Here is a 6,011-nt window from a genome sequence, read left to right as displayed (position 1 = left end):
GGCGCAGAAGGTAAAAATACCCTTCCCGTCCTTAAGCATCAATCGACCGAACCGGTAAAAATACCTTTCCCGTCCTTAGTGTGTTATTGTTCTTGGGGAATATGAATATATCGCCTATTTAAAATAGGCATGTTACTTAAACAGAACTCGAAAAATACTACTTGTTAAAAATAAGTAGATACACATGAAAATGCAGATTCAAATATATGAAAATTGCCTTGGCCTAATAAAATTTTATGGAGTAATTATTTATCAAGGAAGTATTTTGGGTTGCTAATACCAGAATGTAAAGATATTCTAAAAATTATAAAGGGGAATTTTCAGTTGTTTGTCGGGTAAAAAATTGATATAAAAAACAAGACTAATTTTGTTGAAATCTGTAAGGAAAGAAAAAAAAACTAGCGCTACGTGACGGCAAGAATAATTTATATTAGAGTGAAAAAAATCTTTTTTTATATGTTGAATTTGTTTTATCCGATATTTCTCCTGAACGAAAATAGCTTCATTTATTTTCTTTTGTTTTTTTCTCAATATCATTAATATTTAAAGCATTTACTTTGTGGTTAGTCATTTTTACATTTTTTTTTTACAAAAATGTTAATAAAATTAGTATGTAACCACTCACCGAGATTTTTATGTCTACCGGTTTCGAGACGTACCCGTCTCTTCGTCAGGACAATCACTAACACAGCATGCAAACAATACTACCCTTCACCATCATAGCACCATTTACAACAAATTTAGACTCCATGAATTGAGGGAAAATGTTATTTTTAATACATTTTTGATAAAAGTATATGTTTAGGGAAGTGATTATATATTTTTTTGTTAGTTTTTTTTGTTATGATTTGCTTTTAAGGCCGTACTCGCCATTATAATATTCTCAATATTATTAATATTTAAAGCATTTCCTTTTGTTTGAAAAAATGTTTTGTTAGTCTAGGTTTCATTAAATAGTAATAATTTTCAAATTTTAGTAATTCTTAATTTTTTTTTTTACTTTTCCCGCGCGCTATTCAAAAGTTACATAGAGCTACAGAGTCCAAGAGTATTCGGAAGATGTTGATTATCGAAACGCACCTCCTAAAAGTAGGTAGGTACTCGTTAATTGGTTCACTAATTTGCGAACATTAGGCCGCACAATTGGTACAAGAAATTAGCCTGAGTGAATACGCCTCGTTCCTAAAATTATCCGTTTTCTTTTTTTGTGACAGCGGTTCTGCGATCCCATAAATAAGGCGACATCGGGCGTAAATAATGCAACTAATTACATGCTCGTACATGCTTTATTCCGCAAAACGTCGCGGGCTGTTATTGTTCTCTTTGTATCGGGAGCGCAGGAGGCGGCAGGGGGACAACCCGAAGTTAAGGTGAGTTTCCATTTGCAGAGTACAGGAGCCAGTAGCTTACCCGCTGGAAAATATATAAAAATCTTAGTATACTGAACCTATATACCAATTCTCAAAACAGATTTGACGAAATTCTTTCAAACGCATCTACGACATATTGTTCCATGGTCATCTGTCATATCGCTCACTCCTTTCAACAACGGCATATATCAAAAATCGTCAATTTTCAGTTGTGCGTGTTTTTGGAATGCCCAGAAAATGTACTATATCTCAGCAACAGTGGCATATTTTTAACTTAATATTTACCCGCTATAGGACAGAAAGTGTTGTTTTTGCATTTTGAAGAAAGGGTATTGTTTAATTATTTTTTTAAATATACTAAATATGTTTCAAATGGAGAAAAAACATTCAGGTTTTACCTAAAAAGATCTGTTGCACAGTAAAAAGTTCAATAAGTGGCTTGATATTTATTTTTTATACATTTTATTATATTTTTTCAATTTAAAAACGATCTCCTGAAAAATCAAGTTTTCATGTATTTATGACGTTGTTGAAAGGAGTGAGCGATATGTCAAGTATGATTAGTTGAAAAAGCAATTTCGGATCGAGTCGTGAGGATAGCAGCAGACAGCAGCATAAGAGGTAACAAACCCCCAGGAAGACCACCTAAACGATGAAAAGACAGCTGGTCTTCCATCTCCCAGGAGCGGACTCCGAGAATAGCGGGACGCAGTCCTAGCTAAAGAAGAAGAAGCTAATAAGGTATCGAAAAAAGATAAGTGGTTACATGTTTGATGACCTCTTATAAAAATTATTACAATTAAATCGTGTTTATTTTACGACTAAGCACGTTATAACCTACCATTTTGACAGTTAAAATAAAATAAATTTAAAGTCTAACCGTGTGTAAAGTTGAGTAACTCTTGGATCAACCAATGGGAATGCAAATATACTAGAGAAAATTCATGAAATATTGTACAGGTATGCTAAATCTCGTTAAAAATAACGGATGTCAACTGCTTTCGTCGTTGGTTTTTGGCAAAGGGAGGTTGAATGCCGGTAGTTTACTAGGGAATATGATGATTTTACTAATACCATTTTCCGTTTTTGCAGGGGTAGGCAGTGAGGATGGAACGCAACATTCGGCTATCCTGACATAAACTCTTAATTTACGCCAGATTTATACATCTAGTCATACATGCCCTCCGTTTACGTAGACTTTTGACAAAACTAGATTATAGGTTCTAATTGATTTGGTTGTGCTTCTTGAAGTCTTTCTTGGCCGTCCTCATTTATTTTAGTCATTATCTCGTCATCGATTCTCTCCACATGTCCAAACCACCTAGAAGAAACTTTTTTTAATCTTTTCAATAATCCCTAACCCAGCCTTACACTCATTTCTAATATCTTCATTTTAAATTCTGTCATACATCGATTTTTCTACGCATTTGTTTTAAAGGGATCACTTTCCCGTTTACTCTGCTAGTGTAAGCGCACCATAACTGTCCGCGTTATCTGCAAGAGAGTTGCACAATCTGAGTTTTATTTTATTTACATGCGCGCTCCGGCTGTCTGTTTAAATTCCATATCAGCATTGTATCAGGGCAGCAGTTGGTGTAGGTGTTGTCGGCCGCTGCCGTATCTCTTCTGCGCCTTTGTTCTCCTGGTCGTTTCTTGTAATGCCTCGGCTGTAACTGGGCCCTTTTCCGCTCTGACGCATGATATGGTCACCCTGGATGCTTTATACTCCCTATCAGCACATGTCCGCCTCCGTGGTCTAGTGGTTGGCACCATGAGTCGAGTTCCTTGGTTCGATTCCCAACTGGATCAGCATAAAGAGCTTTTACGCTATATTAATACTAGGGTCATTCATAAAATAAGTTTTCCATATTTTGAAAAAATATACGGCTTTATTGTTTTCGTTAGCATTTATGCATAATTTTAAAGCTTAAAACTTACTTTATTTTTCTACATAATCGCCCTTTCCGTCTAAACACATTTGCAGCCGATGCTCCGACTTTTGTATCCCTAAGTCATAAAATTCTGCCGCCATTCCTCTGAGAAATCGAATAACCTCTTCCTTGACTTTATCAATATGGAAGCGCAATCCGCCCAAGTGTTCCTTTAATTTTGGGAATAAGTGGTATTCACTGGGCTAGGTCTGAACTGTAGGGTGGGTGAAGGTTTTCTCGGTTTTCCTCTGCTCCTTTTTCCAACTACATTATACCGTTATTTCCACACTCATTCGTTTCATATTGCCAAATCATATCAACACACCTTTCTTAATTTTATCGGTAATGCTTATCTCAGCTTTGTATTCCTTCCTCATTTCACCATTCGAATATCTATCATACACCGAAAAACTTGCTTGCGATATTTGCTTATTAATTTAATAAGTTTTTTTTTAAATCGTAAACCGGGCGTACGTTGTATAGTCGTAGTAAGTTGTGAGTAGTGTCGACAGCCTAGCGTAAAGCGGGAACCGGATCAGCTCCAGACGGGCGATGATGAACCAGTTAGCACTTAGCAGCTTCCACAGGCACGGTAGCGGGGTCCAGTTGCCTTGGAAGGGCATGGGAAGCCGCTGCCCGTGGCACGGGGATGGCAAGTTTCCCTATTAGGGGCGCCATGCCAGGAGGAGCGTTCGGAGAGATATCATGATCTATCACTAAATTGTGGAGGTCCTCACCCAAACGTTACATTTCCATTGTAAATAATTTTAAGTAATCAGGAATTCTAGCTTGTAAAATTGTTACGTTTTGGTGCGATTTAATGATTTCATATTGGTCATATTAGTCACGTTTTGTGCGACATTAAGATTACGATAGAACATAGTAAACAAAACAGATTTGCATATAAAAGATGTTTTGTGCAATATTGGAAATGTAAGTTTTTGGTGAGGACCTCCACAATTACAACATTTAGCTTGATAAATAAAAACAAATGCAAAACTACTAAAATCGTATTTCAAGTGGAATTTTTCTTTGATTACAGTACGAGTAATACATTAATTAAAAGTGTAATTGTTGCCCAAAAATAAATTTTTAATAAAACTTCAAATTCTGAGACGTACCCCACAGAGGAAATATTCGACGAATTGCAACTTACGGCAGTCAAACAATTATACGTTAAAACTATTCTTACATATGCATTTAAGAATTAATAATAATAAAATAATAAAACCCTTATCCGCACCCAGAGTAGTGCATGGGGCACTGCTTCATATAAACGCAGTGTTATCTCAATTGTTTACACATGAAGGAAAGGTGAACAGCCCTCCGATTCAGGTGCCAGTCCAGGGTAATATTGAATAAATTTTAGAATTTAAGAATTACTCTCACATAACACAAAAAAGCACCCCAAATCACAACTTACACACTTTATGGTAACATACAGAGAACTGCTAGATCCAAAACACAGAAACACATAAAACAAATCTAACACATACCTCTTTTGGTCAAAAGAACTTTGATTACTTAGCAATAAAGTTGTACAACCTGCTCCCATTGTCCATAAAGTAAGACAAATGTAGAAACTAAATATAAAAGTGTTATTCATAAATGAATAATGGAAGTAGGCAGATCTCAACTAGATCGCATCATTCAGCCATATCGTATTTGATTGCATAGTTAATTTTCTTTAATTATAATTTTAGATATAGATCTGACTGCCGAGTTATCGAGTGCCAACTGCTACTGAATAAATAATTTTTCTCTCAAATATAAATGTATATTTCCCTGGACTGATACCTGAAGCTCAGGACTTATCACTTTGTTTTCATATAATTGGCGATCAAAATAACGCTGCGTCAATGCGACGCTGTGACTTGTGGACAATTGGGTGTGTATACGGATTAAAAGACAGCAAATTATGATTTATTGATATATAATTTTCGAGTATTCTTCATAGTTTACGTTTTCTTTTATCATTTGTATGTAAATGCACTATCTGCCCACAAAAGCAGCCGTTTAATGTATAAACCTTGACCTGTCTGTTCTTAGTCGGTTTGAAGGTATTGCTTCATAGCAATAAACCCACCAATGTTCAACTATATACCAAAAGTTTAACGTACCTACAATAGTAACGAAACAAATTTGAAATGGTTAAAAAAAATGGTCGTCTCAAAACTTTTGTGTTGATCCTCGCAATTCGTCTAATAAAAGGTCCTTGCAATTCGGAACGCATCTCCAGCTTTCTGCAGAAATGGCAGACAGAACGGAGCTTTAGTAGGTATATCATAATATAAAGCTTTTTACTCCTCTGAGTTTTATTTATTGCCAACAGATGGCGTTACCGTCCGCCATTTGATGAAAATCGTAACCATTTCAACTTGTCTTCGCTAAATAAGTACAAACTTAATCATAAATTTCAATCCTTTTATATAAAGAAAAAGAATTCAAATAATAAATATTTTTTAACTTAATTAAAATTAAAACAGTCATGTTTTCACTTATTTAAACATATTTCTATATTCGTTGGGCAACTCATGGGTTTCGTTTGTTGTCTGTTAGCTATATTTCCGTTGCATTTCAAGATTTAGGGTGACAAAAATAACATTATAAGGAACTCTCTACATACTCCAACCGTACACCAAAAAAATAAGAAAAATCTCTCTCATTCAGATTAAAAATAAACTAAATAAGTATATTCATATACCCATCC

The sequence above is a fragment of the Brachycentrus maculatus genome, unplaced genomic scaffold (genome assembly GCF_059751285.1).
Source record: "Brachycentrus maculatus isolate JH-2025_06_01 unplaced genomic scaffold, ASM5975128v1 h1tg000124l, whole genome shotgun sequence".
Lineage (NCBI taxonomy): Eukaryota > Metazoa > Arthropoda > Insecta > Trichoptera > Brachycentridae > Brachycentrus > Brachycentrus maculatus.
Note: the sequence above shows the minus strand (reverse complement) of the source record.